Genomic DNA, 18,491 nt, shown 5'->3' with positions numbered 1-18,491 from the left:
CGCAGAGAGGAGAAATCTGGCAGCCTAGACACATCAGCCTTGCTGAGCTGCAGTTGGCTCCAACCAATTCAAACTTCTCTGTGGCTTTATTTACATTAAAAAGGTAAAATGGCATACTCAAGACTCAGCAATGGCGATGACCCTCCCCCCAAACAAGCTTGAGTATTTTAGGTCGATCTCAGACTGCTGCTGTGCTGGCAGAGAGAATTTCAAGCCAGCGAACTTTAGATTGCTTACCTCTGTGGGGAGTATCACTCCCCAAGCCAGACCACTTAGCTCCTTGGCTTCATCACCTCTCTCCAAGGGAGCGAATGGTTCTGTCTCCTTAACATTTCAGGCACCACTAGGGTATGAAAACAAACAAACAAACAAAAAATTCCTCCAGCTAGTTCAGCGTTTGCTCTAACAGCTGCCCAGTTTTGTGTTTGAAACCCATGGCCTTCATGGGGTAGGCACCAAAGGGAACATCCTGGTGTGTAGGTTGTGAAGACCATGGGAGAAGCACATATCTGGAATAGGCCCTTGGTTTCTCAGGCTTCCCAGGTGAGGTGATGCCCCACCCTGCTTCATCTCGCACTCCATGTTCTGCATCCACTGTCCAACCATTCCCAATGAGATGAACAGTGTACCTCAGTTGGAAATGCAGGAATAACTCACCTTCTGCATCAATCTATCTGGGAGCTGCAGTCTGGAGCTGTTTTTATTCAGCAATCTCGCCAGCAATTCCCCCTCATTTATTTTTAATGGTGAAGGAGCCATTAACTGGAAATGTAAAACTATGTAAATTCTAGGAGAAAGCACAGAAAGAAATTTATGTGATCTTGGATTTGGTAATAAGTTTTAACAAATGACAACAAAGCCGATCAGTAACGATAAAAAATAACTAAAAATTTAAGCTTTCTCATATTAAAAGTTTATACTCTGAGTAAAATCTTGTTCAGGAAATAGAAGGATAACAGACTGAAGATAAGTATCTGCAAAATACAGATCTGAGCAAAAACTTGCACTGAAAATACACAAATCTTGAAACTCAACAATAAAACAGACTGCCCAATTAACAATGTGTAAAAAGCTGAGCTCACCAATGAAAACACAAAGATGGCAAGCAAACAAAAAGATGCTCAAACTCATATATCTTTAAGTGGCTGAAAATTACAACAATAAGTTAGCATGGCCCATCTATATTTGTTGGAACAGCTATACCATTTTTAAAACATGACAACTGATTTGCTGGAGGAAAAACAGCAATTCATTCATTGCTTGTGGAATGCACAATGGTACAGAAACAAAAAGAACTCTTTCAAACTCTCATATTAACCTGAAAGCCTGTTTCTCTCCTCTACCACACACACAAGGTGCTATCTGGTCTAACTTTTGATGACAGACTCGAGATCCAATATAATCTGTGCATCTGTCAGCAGCATTTGGGATCCAGGCAGAAGGCAGATGGTTCCCACAGTCAAAGTCATCTAAGAACTTTTTAATAAAGAGTGACTTATTCAGGGTACCCACAAAAGATGGTGGAGTTCCCTGGGATAGTAACAGGACCATACTCTCAGTACTCCTTCAGAATGGAGAATTAGGGGAGAGATAAATTCTCAGCACTGGAGAGAGGGAGATGGTTCAGAGCACTTGAAAGATGTCATCACAGGCACTATGACCTCAACGGGCCTTGAGATGAAGCAGGCAGTCTAGGGACACTGTATGTGGAGGCTAGTGTTCCCACTCGCCAAACCCAATCAGCAGGCAGAGGGTAAAAAATGCCTTGATACCACCTAGAGGCAGGTTAGCAGAGTTTAATCCAGAAATCATAATTTTATAAATATTTCCAATTTAAGCGTCCTTTACAAGTACAAAACATAATTTTATCACACTGACTTAGTATGAATCACTAATACATGCAAGCCGTGCACCGTGGCTCATGTCTGTAATTCCAGCTATTTGTGAGGCCGAGCCTAGTGGAACATTTTGGTCAAAAGCTTGAGACCATCCTGGCCAACATGGTGAAACCCTGTCTCTATTAAGCATACAAAAATTAGCTGTGTGTGGGAGTAAATTCCTGTAGTCTTACCTACTTGAGAGGCAGAGGCAGGAGAATTGCTTGAACATAGGAGGTGGACATATGGTTTAGGAGGTGCATTTTTTTTTTTATTCTCTTCCAGTTTTTCTTCCTTTAGTAGTAAATAATCACTTACCTCTTGACCACTTTCATTCAGCATATATTTGTTTTGGTATCGCCAAAGACTGTGCTTTGACAGACACTAACTCAACCTGAAATTTAAAAAGGAAAATTTACATTCGAATGATGACTTTATAGTGCTGCAAAGGTAAAAGCTGGCAGGCTCCTTTTAGCATAGCATCACAGTTTAAGGTCCCTGAACAGATGTCTGAATCTCTGCAATAAGACCCAAACTACAGTAACAAAAATTGTCTTCTGCCCGACAGTTGGGGCAGAGGAAGTTTTATGGACCACATCCCATGAAGCAAGTCCTTGAAGCAAATCCCATGAAGTAAGATTATCACCCCATTTTTCATAGGCAATGAAGAACCTAACAACAATCACTCATCATAGCAATATAGATTTGTTTAAAATATGAAAAGGTAAGGTAAAAATGGCCAGGCATGGTGGCTCCCATCTTTAACTCCAGCACTTTGGGAGGCCAACATGAGAGGATAGCTTGAGCTCAGAATTTCCAGGTTACCTTGGGCAATGAGGAAAAACAGGGTCTCTACTAAAAGTACAGCAGGGCACTGTGGCTCAGTCCTGTAATCCCAGCACACTGGGAGACCATGATGGGCAGATCACTCGAGGTAAAAAATTTGAAACCACCCTAGCCAACATGGTGAAACCCCTTCTCTACTAAAACTGTATTAGCCAGGCATGGTAGCAGGTGTCTGGAATCCCTGCTACCCAGGAGGTTAAAGCAGGAAAAATCACTTGAAAACAAAGGCAGTGGTTGCAGTGAGCCCAGTGTGCAACATTACACTCAAGCCTGGGCAAAAGAATGAGACTCCACCTTAAAAAATAAGAAAGAAAAAAAAAGAAATACATAATTTGCTTGGTGTGGTGGGGCACGGCTATAATCTGAACTTCTTGGGAGGTGGAGACACAAGAATTGCTTTACCCTGGAAGGTGATGATTATAGTGAGCTGGTATCACACTAGTGCACTCCATGCTGAATGACAGAATGAAGCTCAGTCTCAAAAAAAAAAAATAAATGAATAAATGTAACATTTTGTGTAGAGCTTTTCTTTTCTTAGTATACTATATATCATATTTGAATAAGAAGACATACAAAGTTCTCACATAAGTTCAACTTGCAAAAATAAACTTTATATTTAAAATGATTTAAGTGCCTAAAGTTCCAGCTTCGTCTTCAGATAGCAAGCACAAAAATAAACAGCAAAGTAAACAAGAAATGGCATGTGATAAATGTGTTGCATTTTGTTTTGATATGTGAGATAACACGATAATGTCAGAAATTTTTAGCTGCTCCTGATGAAAAGAAAGAACAGGTTAATGTAGAAACAGACCAATAATAATATTGGCCACCTGCTATGAACTAGGCTCATAAGTTAACTCACTGAATTCCCTCAACAACCCTATAATGTGGAAAACATCCTAGAGTTTACAGCTGAGGAATCTGCAGTCGAAGGACCTGCCCAAAGGCACAGAGGCAATTAGGTCACAGATAGGATTCAAGGAGGACTCTAAGACTGAAAGCACTGTCTATAGTTTCATATATGATGTTGATTGAAATTAAGAACTATTGAATTAACTTTAGTCATCCCCTGCTTTGCTGTAGAAATGGCAGTTTAAACATCTCGAGAGAAAGACATTGGATAAATTCTATATGAGTAAAATTTTATATATTCATTAAAATGTATTTCAAAAATATATGCTAGATAATTCCTCAAGTTCTTACACAAAATTTACAGATTGATTGAGTTCCTCCTTTTTTGTATTAATAACTGTGTTCTCCTCTTGCAAGCAAACAGTTTTTCCTGAAAGAAAGAGCCTTTTAAACACCATAACGTTTTCCTTGTGAATACAAAAGCTGTTTAATATTTATGGCCAGTATGTCAGACATGATGACCATTATTTATAATATGAAATAGCCTGTGTAGGGGACAAAACTTTCACAAGCAAGTAAGAAATAAGCCCTGTTACCTAACAGGTGATGTGAAGCTATAACTGTCCTCTATGTGGTGAAATTCCACCATCTACACATACTAACCAGAGAGGTTTTAACTTCCTTGAAGAAGAAGATCAGTCTGTTACTATGTTGTAAAAGACAATATTGTTATTGTATTGTAGGTATTACTTTTTCATTTTCATTTTATTTAACTTGAATCTATGTATATATATTATCAAGGTATAATTTTTACCTAGATGATGGTACTAATTTATAAAAGAAGTGTTAGTCTCCACAAGATAGTAGTAAAAGAGGAAGCCACACACTGGGTGTCTGGACAACGTCAAACAACTACCCTTGGTATACTCCCAAGAATCTATTTGAAAATTCCACCAAAACTTCACTTCTCATTACAGGCAATTTCCTAAAAATATATTGAAATATAAAATATCTAAAGATTGAGACATTACTCATCTTCCAGTCTCAAGGGCAATATACACAAGAATTCAGGAGGTTATATGCAAAGTAAAAATATTATAAATAAAAAAATATATTGGAAGGCAACAAAATAAGAAGCTATGTCACAGGAAACAGAGAAGTTAAAATTTTTCCATAAGTGAAAAAGAACATATCTCATGGTTAAAAGTAATAGGTACCAGAGGCAATAAGTTGCTGCCAACTTCTTGATAATTGCAGATTTATCAAAATATACTGAAATAAAGTTTAATAAAATATCCAGAAAAAAATCACTGACCTTTCTGTTTATATAAAATATTAAAAATAAGGGTTTTACAAAAAGTGGGAAGACAATATTTTTTTAATTTTACATAATTAATATTACACAAGAAGTGTACTACAGAAAAGTAGTGTAAGCTATTTTTTTTAATATAAAACAGACTCAACTAAGGAAGCTAATATCTTGTATCAAAATTGAAAACTATGGCTTCTTGCCCCACCCAAACATCATCTTTACTCTTCCTTTCCTCTTCAATCACTCTTTTAGTTCTAATGATGCAGTCATCCATTAGTTCAAGTTGATATCTGAGATTCAGAATGAGTCTCACAGTTGTCTTTCCAGAAAGATGCTTATCAATGCAGGACCTTATCTATGGCACAGATACACCTGAGGGCACTGAATAAGACTATGTAGAACTTCAAAGTCCCTCAGTATTAAAGCCAGGGATATGGCTTTCAAACATAAAATGTCCAACAAAACCCTGCCTTGATGTTATAAAGCACAATCATACAAAATGCAGGGTTGTGTTTTCATAAGGTTACTGAAAGCATTACTTTCCAGTTGGTCTCAACTGGCCCAAAGAACAGGGAAGATAGTTAAATTTACACAGCACACAACAGACTCAATCCCAAGTGATAATTAGACAGTCACTTTCAACCCACCTGTACTATCTGCCCAGCCCAAACAAACGTAAGGACTTTGGGCCCAGGGACCAAGCCCAGTCCAGGGAACCAGGTGCTAAAAGCATTATATCTGAATTAACAATATCCAAAGGCACATTTCACATTTTTTACTTTTCTTTCTCAGCTTTTACAAGTTGACTTTTGACTCCAAAAGGATGAAGAAACACTCCTGTTGTGAACAGTCCCCAAACTCCAAGATGTGCCAAAGTCATATGAGAATTCCCAAAGCCAGAAAGACACCATGCAGGCCGGCAAGCTGTCACAATGGTACCAAACAGTTCACTAGCTCCATAACTATATAAAATTAACATACTTTAATAAATGTATTACTAGAAATTACTAAATGTAAAACTAAAAATTACTAAAAAATACTGATAAATATATTACTAAAAAAATTATAGAAAACTTCATGTCAACTATTTTAATATAGAAATTGACCAAAAAATTCCATAAAATATGGAATTCCAAAAATTCCATAAAATTCTCGACAACTACAGATTTATGAAAATGTATTGAGAATACACTGGGAATTCAGAATCTATAAAGAACTGTTCTGTTTTTAAAAATTGAATTTGTTTATAGAATAACCTCAAGAAACCTTTGCAAGTTCTGTGTAATGGAATATTGATGATAATTTATGAGAGGGGCAATTAAAAACAGGCCAAATAAATGCCCAGATCACCTGAGTTGAGTCATTTCTTCTGAATACATTAACAGCAAATATTTACTGAGCATTTTTTATGTGTCAGATGCTTTTGAACCCACTGAAAAGTTACAACATGGGCATAATGTCTTAGAACTGAGGTATTTCTCACTGATACACAAGGTGACAGTAAAGCAAAGCCAAAGTAACCACAGTTGTCCATATTTTGCTTTCCCTATATCGATTTTTGCCCCACATATGTAATTTTAGCTCTTTTCTTGTGATTATGGTTTTGCAAAATCATGAAGGAATACAAGACACATGTTCACTGACAAACAATCTGACCACTAAGCATAGTTTTTTTTTTTTACAACATGATAAGCTTTTTTTTAAGTTGATTGTGTTTAATTTTAATTTTGATTTTATTTTACTTTATTGAATTTTTTTTTAGTCTGGTCTTAAAATTTATTTTTTATTTTATAATTTATACATTGTTAGACATCCCCATCTTTGTGGCAGTATGAGTGTGGAAGAGAAAAAGGAAACTAAAAGTTATTACAATTCAAATTTCACAGCTTATTAGCTATAGCTTATTAACTATGCAACCTGAGCAAGTCACAACTTGCCCTGAAATTTAAAGCAAATCACAGCCCTTGATAAATATTCGAGAAGCCATGAGTAAGAAGAACAGAGTATGTGCTTTTCTACACCTTATCTTTTAAAAGCTGCCCTAACTCAAATGCAGGAATATATTGGCTATTGATAAATGTTTATTTTTTTTGAATACTGAAGTTTGCATAAAAGATTAATCATAGACTAATTCCTTGGCTTTTGTTATATTTCTACCAATGTAATTTAAACATATTACTTCTTTAAATGTGCCAAACGATTACTTTAGAAGTTTGTTTTTTAGGTTTCAGTCATAAGTCTCCACAAGACACTTTGTATTCTGCTCCTATCTCCTAAGTCCTCAGTCTTGCTTTTATGTTTTTCTTCCTGGAGTTTCTGGGTTCTAAAATTAGCAAAAAACATAAAGTAAATCAACTATAATAGCTGAGTTAACAAATTTAGGAAAAACATCACGTGACACGTTTTTAGTTCAACAGACTAAAACTGCTAGATGACCAGCCTGGACAGCATAGCAAGACGCTGTCTCTTAAAACCAAAACAACACCAACAAAAAATCCCTACAAAACAACCACAAAAAAACTATTGATTGAATATTGATCAAATACCAAAAGAGAGGGCAACAGATAGATGGGTCATTCAGGGCTTTCAAATACTTCAGAATCGAATGACCTTCATAGGGAGAATTCAAATCACCCATTACACCAACTCCCCAGCCAGGGAGGTGGATTCACAGGAGATGAGATCCAGCCATCCTGAGAAGTACCGCAAAACACTAACTAGCCCAAGAACAGTTAAAAGCTCCAGGTATCAGCTCCCTCTTCTGGCAATCCGGAACACTGTGGAGAGCTAAACTACATTGATTGTGTATATATTTTGAGAGAAGGGAAAAGGAGTAGAGAAAATGGAGTGACACACACTCCCTGCGCAAATGTTTCTCTTTTTTTTCCCCTCTCTCTGTTGTTTAATTTACCTTTTCATTATTGCCAAAAAGAAAGTAAGATACACAGTGGGCTGAAATAAAAATTCAAACCTATAGAAGTGAGAAAACAACATTAAATAAGATGGGGACAAATTCTTTAATGAGCTAAAGGCCCTAAAATATCTATGGGTGTCAATTAACAGAATATTCCCAAAGGAAAGGAAGGCTTCTTGTGCAAACTATAGACAGGTGAGCTTGCTGTCAATCCTAGGTAATATATGAAGGATGAAACATTTGTGAGCACACAGAAAAAGTGAATAGCATTGAGAAATAGTTTCATCCACTACAAGTCAAACCACAATACTTCCTTTTTTTCAGCACAGAGCTGAATAGGCCTGGATATTTGGAATTCAGTCACAATACATAAACACACAAAAATATCAGACCTGAAGGTCTGAAGTTAACTTTAAAATATATGATCTGTTCAAGTATTAACAGCATCTCCAAATTTTCTATTTAGTGTTACTGTAGCCTAGTGATAGCATTTCATGTTAAAGTTTAATATTTCAAAAGCACAACCCTAATGTTTGTTTCTGTTAATGTGTAACTTCTAATACTGGGTGATATCACCTTTATAAAAAAGAATTCTACTTGTCAATAGACATTACAATATTTAGACATATATTTAGTAATTCTTTTTAATCTCATCATTCTGAATATTCAAAATAAACATGCATACATATAATTCAAAAGCTTCAACTCTTTGCTTCAGCTTTGCTTTTTTTCCTCTTAACAAATCTATATCTTTTAGTAAAAGAAGGCTTTGAGCATAAACTTTCTTGTTTCAATCTGTAAAAAAGCATTAATTTTGGCTGGTTGTGGTGGCTCATGCTTGTAACGCCAACATTTTAGGAGACCAAGGCAGATAGATCATGAGGTCAGGAGTTAAAGATCACACCGGCCAGGGTGGTAAAACCCCATCTCTACTGAAAATACAAAAGTTACCTGGGCATGGTGGAAGGCACCTGTAATTCCAGCTACTCTGGGGGTTGAGGCAGGAAATTGCTTGAACTTGACAGGCAGAATTTGCAGTGAGCCAAGATCACACCACTGCACCCCAGCCTGGGTGACAGAGCAAGACTCTTTCTCAAAAAAAAAAAAAAAAAAAAAAAAGAGGTATTAAGTTTTAGCAAGAAAGTTAATGAAAGTAGAACAAATTGAAATAAATAAATATACTGCTTACTAAATTCCAAAAACCAAAGTACAGAAATTAAGAATACAATTTCACCTTCAAATGATTCCTACTCAGCTGGGCATGGTGATTCACTGTTGTAATCCTACCCCTTGGTGAGGCCAAAACAGGCTGATCACCTGAGGTCAAAACGTTGAGACCAGCCTTTCCCAATATGATGAAATCACATCTCTATAAAAATTACAAAAATTAACTGGGTAAGGTGGTCAGCACCTTTAATCCCAGCTAACTGGGAGGCTGAGGCAGGAGAATCACTTGAACCTTGGAGGCAGAGGTTTCAGTGAGTCAAGGTAGTGCCATTGCACTCCAGCCTGGGAAAAAGATTAAAACTACATCTCAAAAAAAAAAAAAAAAAAAGAAAAAATCCAATTCAATGTGTTCCTCAACTAGCTATTCCAGTTGCGCAAGTATTTACTCTCCCAAGTTCTGTTAAAGTACATTTCCATATATTTTTAACATCCCCATGTAATTTATGTTACTTAGTTAACACATCTCAGTCCCTTAGGTAATTTAGGTAATTTTTGTTTTGAGACTCGGTTCTGCTCTGTTCCTTGGGCTTGAGTGCAGTGTTGTGATTTTGGATAATTGCAACCTCTGCCTCCCAGACTCAAGCCTTCTACCAGACATCATCCTACCTCAGGCTTCTCAGTAGCTGAGTTAGACTACAAACACACACCACCAAGTTGCTCTAATGTTTTTGTAGAGATGGGGTGGTGCCATGCTGCCTAGACTGGTGTTGAACCTCTGAGCTCAAATGAGATCCCCATCTCAGCCTCTCAAAGTGCTAAAACTACAAGCATGAGCCACCAGACCTAGCCCCCTTAACTAAAATTTGGGAAGTTCTTCAGGAAAATAAATAAACAAAATGTACATTCAGAAATAAAACTCCAAAGGAATAAAATTCCCATGGATTTTGGTGGTGGTACTGCCTAAATGTTTCTGAGTCATCTCAATGTTCATGAATCATTGTGATTCAGAGTTAGTAAGCTCATATGAACTTGTAAATGAATGAGCCAACATTCCACTTATGTCTTCACAGAGCAAGAATTTACTATCTTTCATATATCAAGCAGCATACTAGGAACTGGATATAAAAATGTAGACTGATGTAGTCCTCATCTCTGAAGACCTCACAGTATAGTCAGGGAGAAACAATCACACTGAGATAGGATAATTTTATAACTGAGGTAAATAAAGACTGCAGGCAGGAATAAGTCCTAAATGAGTGCTCAGTGGAAGTCAGGGAAGGCATCTCAGGGGTGACATCAAATCTGGGCCTCGAATGACACTACGGTTTTATCAGGGAGAGAAGGGGATTGATATTCCAGGTGGGGAAATATAGGCATGGTGGTTTTTATGAGAATGACAATCTTCCTCAAAGCCTTCAGATATTCGCAGTTGAATAAACAGAAATTTAGTCAGTCACTTACCTTGAAGATGAAGTTATTAGTCTAAACACAATCTAATCATCTGCAAGATTTGTGTGTCCAACATTCAGTTTTATAACTGAAGGAAGCTGAATTTTCAGAAATGCTATGGAAAATTTTAGATTGAGTGCCCTTAGCATTAAACAACTATGTCTCATTGAGAAGCTCCAAGCGAGAGTGGGTACTAGCGGGAAGACTTCCTACTTTCAACATCTGGCAGCAGCAGTTTTAGATGTATGTTTGAAATACTGCTGTAAATCCTGTGTGGTCTAAGATACACACATGGAAAAGGAATATGATTTCTTGAAGGAGTAGATACAATCCAACTTGCCAACACAAACTCCCTGTCACTCCTCATCCCCTTCATCTCCTTTCAAGTTACTTTCCTGGTGATGAAATCAAATGGCCACATGGATGACCCTTGGGGCCCTGGTGACTCCTTCACTCCAGGGATCTTTACTCTTGCTCATTTCCATGGCTCAATCCAACGGCAGCACTGCACCTTTGATTTCCACTGTCTACCTGCAACCTCATTCTGCAATTCTGCACTCTTGGACCATCTTTATTCTTCCACCAGCCAGTCTCTCCAGATCTATTTCTTGATCACTGAGACTACAACTCAACCCCCCCTTTCCCCCAGGTTACCAGCCACCTGCCCTCTCCTCTGCTTACCATCACTACACAGGAGATCCAGGGAATCTTCATGAAACAGGCTGCCTTTCTCAAGGACATTGAATTATGTTCTGCAAATCTCCACTTCCCAAGCATCTCCATCTTTGCACCCTCACTGAAAGGGACAGCAGAGACATACCCTTAAAATTCCTCCCCATAGGTAGAACAGAAAACTCACCTACAAACATGTGGTTTTGTCTCTCTCACTTCCAGTGTTACCCCAACCACAGCTGGGCCTTCAGTACAGGTAATCAGTCTGCTCTACTTTAAAGAGCTGTACATACATTACCAGCATGAGCTACTCTGCACCTCCAAGCTGCTCCTGAAACCTTTCATCTATCTCCTTAATTTGCCTGATAAGATGAAGTTTTTTAGAGTGTGTTTCTCATAATTCCAACTTGAATGGTCACCTCTGCAAATCTTGCATTTCCAGAAGTCTCAAAGGATGCAAATCTGTATCCTTTTCAAGGCCCATCATTCTTTTATTTGCTGTCTTCGCCACAGTCCTTACTGCTCTTCTGGGACCGTGTTCCATCAATTGTAACATCCCATTCCTTGAGTTGACCTAGTAAGAGCTGTAGGAAATAGCCACCCAGTAAAATATTTGTAAATACCACCTCTCGGTGCTTTTGATGTCTCTCAAGGATACTCTATTTCCAAAGAATAAAGTTTTCAGATTCTGCTTGACAAGCTTTCTCAAAATCATTTCAGAACCTAGCTAATTCCTTCTCATACTCTCTTATAACTTTCATAAAAAACTTCAATTGCAAATTGATTACCAATGTAAAAGTTCCAATCATTATATTATAAGTGCAGTAACAGATTCTCTCTCCACAGCTAGGCTCCACATTAATGTTCTGTCCAAATATGTTGTATTTATTTAATCTATCATTTTATACCATTTGCTGTATTTGTAGGACTGAATCAAAAGGAATAAACAAATCTCATCAGAAAAAAATGGTATGCAAAACAGTGAAGTACCCTATTTTGTGTTAAAAATTCCAGGTATTTTTTGGAAATCTAAGATTAAATCTTTAAATGACAATCAAAAACATGACTTATTAACTGTAACAAGATAAAGATTGCCTTTTGACACATCTGCAAGAAGTTGCATTTCTATTTCTGTCTTATCTTCATTTAGCTTTATTTCTAAAGACTCAGACTTTATATGCTGAGGATAAGCATCTGCCAATTGATCATCAATAAGCTGAAGGTTGTCAGCTATTAAAAAGTAACAGTTCAAATTAGGACACAGAGGCATGGTCAGGTGTGTAAGAGGCCAGACTTCTGGTTCAAAAGTAGAGTATACTTCAGGGAAAGCACAGGTGTCTGCAATTTACTTTGAAATACAAAAAAAAAAGTAAGATAGATGAATAGATGGACAGATAAAAATGATGAAGTATATATAATACAAATGCAATAGTGAAATCTAGGTGGTAGGTATGTAATTATTGACTACAATTGTTTCAACTTTTCTATATGTTGAAAACACTCAGGCATTTACCATCATCCACCACGCTGAGTTAATTTGTGTATTTATTATTATTATTATTTGTATAGACAGGGTCTTCCTATGCTTCCTGCACAAGCTGATCTCAAACTCATGGCCTCAGGTGATCCTTCTGCCTGGGCCTCCCAAGTTGCTGGAATCACAGGAATAAGCCTCTTTGTCTGGTTATAGCTTTTAAGAGTAAATCTGAAAAAAGTCCTTCAGAAGAATGATACGAAACCTGGAAGCAATAGGGAAATATTTATCAATCTCACTACATAAAAATTAAAAGATGGTGTCACAGTGTGTGAAGTGTGAGAACTGCTACCACAGTGTCTTTTATTTCCTTCCTTCCTTCCTTCCTTCCTTCCTTCCTTCCTTCCTTCCTACCTTCCTTCCTTCCTTCCTTCATTCCTTTCTTCCTTCCTTCCTTCACATTATTACAATGAAGCTTGGCAATTAATACAAAGACTCAAAGGCTGGCAGAAAGTATGTACTCAAATGATTAAGCTCTGAGTGAATGGATGAATGAATAAATGTCTCTGTGGAGTTATAGAAATGCATGTAACAGACAAAATCCCAAGGGGGTAGCAACACAAAAGGAGCATTACTAATTCACAGATTATTTTAAAAGACATAAAGGATAACTAAGCATAAAAAGACAAGTTGCCAGCTTATGTTCATGCTACAAAGCCCATTATCAAGTCTAACCAATGGTGTGAAACCCACAGTAGTTACAAACTTTATAAAAGTTTTGTATGAAGGCCAAGATTAAGGCAATTAATCAGGTCTGTGTAAACATTTAAGAACAAAAGTTATATTACACTTTACCAAACACATATTCTATTCATTAATGACATATTAATACATTTAATATTCTATCAATTTTATTTGAGAGGCATACCTAGTATACAAAGACACCTGGCTTAAAAGGCAGTTTTTTGAATGTTTTCTTTTTTTTAGAAATTTTGCCAACAGCGGATATGTTTACAAACAGTATCTTTTAGTGTGTCTGCAGGACCCTTGATACTCACTGAAGTTTTCTTATTTGACTATATGAAGTCATTACAAAAATGAAAATATGGGAATAATGACCTGCAGAACAAGTGAACTGTTGTTTACAAACTAAGATGTGGTGAGCAAGGAAAAACATGTAATTTAAATCAAATTAAATGTCTTACTCTTCTCCCTCAAAATTAGCTTCATTCTTTTATAAGGAAAATTACATAGAAAAACCTTGTTATAGTTTACGATTATGTAGTCTCCTACATTTTTGGTTTTCTTTATCAAATCCTGAGACCTGTTAAAAAAACTGTTCCCTTTATAATGTTATTAAGTTATAATTAACAAACCAAAGTAGAATATAGATACTAAGTAATCTTACCAGTGATTTCTAGAAACTGGAAGTACGGTGATTTTTATTGAGTGCAATCAATCCTGCATAGTAAATACCTTAAGAAAATAAAAATTTCCTAATTAGACACTCTTATAGCAGTGTTTAAGTGACACATTATATTTATGAATATGAGATTAAGGAACATCCTTCAAAAAATAAGATTACAAAGCAAAACTGAAGCTCTTTCTTACACTGTTAGATAAATTACAAAAACATATTGAGGTCAAAATAATAAAATATCTTTCTTGATCAGGTAATTAACCTCTAAGTATTTTACATCAAATGTCATTCAATTACATTTTTTTGGAAGTAGTGTTTAAAAATTTAAATAAACAAAATTTTCATGGTCTTTACAGTCATTATTAAAATGCACTTAAAACACTCTCAAACAGACATTTTGGGCAGTTATTTACATCTGTTTCTACTACAGTATATATCAATAAGTATGTCTACTCTGAGAACACTGATATGTTTTCAACTGGATTTCCTTCAAATAAAGCATTTAGCATTGGCATTTTATATTAGGAGAAACCAATAAGTTGTTTGAGTGGGATGAATTCCTATTATAAGAATTATACAACTGGTAATTGCACAATAAGTAGAATATAGAGTGATTAGAAAATTAGAGAAAGATATATCAAAAATGAATTCCAGACAAGGCACAATGTCTCACAGTTGTAATTACAGCACTTGGGCAGTCTAAGCAGGCAGATGACATGAGCTCAGGATTCAAAACAACACTGCCCACCATAAGAAACCCAGTATCTATTAAAAAAATAGCAGAATGTGGTGATGTGTGCCTGTAATCCCAGCTGCTTGAAAGGCTGCAGTAGTATAATTGCTTGAACCCGGAAGGCAGTTATTGCAGTAAGCTGAGATTATGCCACTGCCCTTCAGACTTGGTGACAGAGCAAGACACTATCACTAAAAAATAAATATGTAAATAAATACATTTATAAAATCGATAAGTGAAATTTGGTTGCTTATGAAGAAACTCAACATACTTAAAATTTTCATTCAAATACTGTACTAAGGCCAGGCATTGTGGCTCACATTTTTAATCCCTGCACTTTTGGAGGCTGAGGCAAATGGATCGCTTGAGATCAGGAGTTTGAGAAAAACCTGGCCAACATGGTGAAATTCCACCTCTACTAGAAATACAAAAATTAGCCAGGTGCCTGGGTGAGCACCTGTAATCACAGCTACTTGAGTGGCTAAGGTGGGAGAATCACTTGAACCGAGGAGACAAAGTTTGCAGCCCGAGATCATGCCACTGCACTCCAGCCTCAGCAACAGAGTGATACTCCATCTCAAAGAAAGTAATCACAATACTGAGCTTCTTGTGTCCTTAAAAATTTGGAATATGAAATGTTTAGATAACTATAGACAACATAAAGAAAACAAAGACATATACACACCACCAAGAGTGAAATTTAATGTAAATGATAGACTTTGGGAATAATGACATGTCAAGGTAGGTTTATCAATTGTAGAAAATGTACCAACTTGTTACAAGATGTTGACAATGGGAGAGACTGTGCATGTGTAGGAGCAGTGGGTGTATGGTAACTCTTTGTACTTCTCCATCTACCTGGCTGTGAAGTAAAAACTGCTCTAAAAAACAAAGCTTACAAACACCCTCCCCCCACAACACACACATATATTCACAGGAAAACTTTGCTGCATCTAGCTTTAAAATAATAAACTGGGATGAATGTTCAACAATAATGGTGGAGAAATATAGTTCAAATAATTAGAAATGTACTATAAAATAAAATGAAAGTCTCTTTATTATTTGGAAACTTTACAGATTTTTAAGAATTACATCATTTAAGTTACTTGATTCACCTCTCCACAGTCTGGTTCCTCATCTGTAACATGCAAAACATCTGTCATGTATTTATCACAGTGCCAAGCTCAGAGCAAACATTCAGCAGATTGGCAAAGTGTTATTAAACAACACCGAAAATAAATAAATCAGTTTCAGCTCTTAAAGCTTTAGAGATTGTAGATCACAATTTTACAAAAGACTAAATGCGGGCTGGGCGCAGTGGCTCACGCTTGTAATCCCAGCACTTTGGGAGGCCGAGGTGGGCGGATCATGAGGTCAGGAGATCGAGACCACGGTGAAACCCCGTCTTTACTAAAAATACAAAAAACTAGCCGGGCGTGGTGGCGGGCGCCTGTAGTCCCAGCTACTCGGAGAGGCTGAGGCAGGAGAATGGCGTGAACCCGGGAGGCGGAGCTTGCAGTGAGCCGAGATTGCACCACTGCACTCCAGCCTGGGCGACAGAGCGAGACTCCGTCTCAAAAAAAAAAAAAAAAAAAAAAAAGACTAAATGCGATACCAAGAAATTAATTTCAAATTTAGTACCCGCTTGTTATATAACAAAGGTATTATGTGCAAGTATGATGTAAATTCAGAGGATTGAGAAACAGAACTAGTTTAAAAGCAGTTAGCTATAATGCAGCACGTTACAGTCTGCCGAGAAAAAACTGTTAATAAAAAGTTCAAAACAGAAAAGGAAATTCATTACATTTTCTTTTGCTAAACCAATTTCTGGAAAGAAAACAGAAAGTGAAGACTCATAACCACATCTTTGTTAGTGATCAGCTACTGAAGAGTTAGAGGCTGCTAGTAAGAGGGAGTTCCCTTGCACTGAAGTGGACTGAGGTTGCAATTCTCCATTCAATTCAGGGTGCATCTACTCACGAATTAGCTGGTTTTGAATTTGTGTCTTGCAACGGAGGAAGGAAGAAAGAAAGGAAAAAAGAAACAAAGAACAGAATGAAGGAAGAAATAAAGGGAGGGAGGGAGAAAGGGAGGAAATGAGAAAGGAAGAAAGAAAAGAAGGAAGGAAGAAAGAAAAGTAGGAAGGAAGGAAAGAAGGAAGGAAAGAAAGAAGGAAGGAAGGAGGGAAGTCAGACAAGTTAAAAAATACTTCAGTAGGATTTCCTCAATAGAGATATACACAGATGTGTTATATTCATTGGAAAACGTCCTTTTATTTCCATGTTTCTAGATCCATGGCCAGAAGTAAGGAAACTTCCCCTGCAAAAGTCTTACCACATGAGACAAGAAAGCCAGTGTGTTCTAGAAAAATGTCTATTTCCTCAGCTTCCAAGTAAAACTGGTGATTAGCCAGACCCATTTGCAGACTCTTAACTTCACTTCCTGGAAGCACATTTCAGTAGCTTATGCTTGGGATGTGAAGTATAAGAAAAATTTCTGCCATTTCTTCGCACCTCTGTGGACTGTTGGAAAATATAACCAAAATATTCAACAAAGGACTGCTCGTGTGCTACAAAACCATCCAAAGATAAATCTGTTACCACTAAAAATGAGGATTTCAACAAACTTTTAAGGAAACAGAGAAATGCTCACACCATATAACTTAAATTTAAAAAGGTTATATGCACAGGATATATCTACATATTTTAAATGTAAAATATGTTTATGAAATACATATTGCAATGAAAACACATTGAGCTAATGCTATTCCTAGCTGTTAATCCAAATACAAAGAATACCTACAGATATTTGCTGCTCAAATTAAATAGCCAGGCATATCACTGTAGTTTAAACAAGAAAGTGTTCATTCCCAAACTATTAAAACAGCACACTAGTGTTTTCTATATGGTGTCAATGTTCCTCATCCAAATGTATTACAAACCCACTTGTTAGTTTAGCAACCTCTAAGCCAGATGTATAAAACAGGCCTCATTTTACTAAAATGTGTTCATTAGATAAATGCTTTCTGCTCCTGTCTTATTGTAGGTTCAATTAATTATTTGAACATTCTCCTTAACGTCGATTCAAATGCAACAATTTTCTCAATGGATTCAAAGAGACTGTAGTATTTCAGGATAGAGTTTTGAAACACAAATATTGGATGAATTTAAATGTGGACTACTTGTTACAGGTTACACTTTTAAAAGTTATGGAACAGATAAAACTAAACCTGTATTTGAGTGTGCCCAGTACACCCCGATCCTTCAACGTTTGGTGTAGCTTTTCTCGCAGCTCATCTTGACTCAACAAGTCAGACATGGGGAGCAAGTTGGACTAGAAGACAAAATGATTACAGGTTATCTGGGGGATAGAGCAAAGGTGAACGTAGGAAAAAAGATCACTGGTCTCTGGGGATGCCGTGAGTGGCCTAGCAGGGAAGGAGGTATTAAGGAACACCAACAAGACTTCATTTCTACCTGTCGCTGACGAGGGGCAGTTGTGTATTCCTGAGTCATTAGTCGCCAGCTTCCTCCCATCATCAGCTTCCTCCCAGGCCACCTCCCTCGCCCCGCCATGGCCGGAGTTGAGGGCCCAGGACAGGATGCAGGTCCAAGATGAGGGGGAATCTCCACCCTCAAAGCCCTGCCTGTGTCCGAGGTGAGGAACAAAGGTGCTGAACACTCTCACTCTCACATTCCCAAGTAGGTTTTCTATCAAACACGCGAGCCTCCTCTCTTTGTGGTCCTGAGGCATGGCCGAGGACCGTGACCTAGGC

At 37.1% G+C, this 18,491-nt stretch overlaps 1 pseudogene; it reads right to left on the bottom strand.

The window, feature by feature from the left end:
• Positions 1-1,713: 1,713 nt before the first annotated feature.
• Positions 1,714-17,135, bottom strand: LOC129476716 (centriole and centriolar satellite protein OFD1-like; annotated as a pseudogene).
• Positions 17,136-18,491: the final 1,356 nt, after the last annotated feature.

Source organism: Symphalangus syndactylus, chromosome Y, assembly GCF_028878055.3.
Source record: "Symphalangus syndactylus isolate Jambi chromosome Y, NHGRI_mSymSyn1-v2.1_pri, whole genome shotgun sequence".
NCBI classification, from domain to species: Eukaryota; Metazoa; Chordata; class Mammalia; order Primates; family Hylobatidae; genus Symphalangus; species Symphalangus syndactylus.
This window is presented reverse-complemented; position numbering and strand designations above follow the sequence as displayed.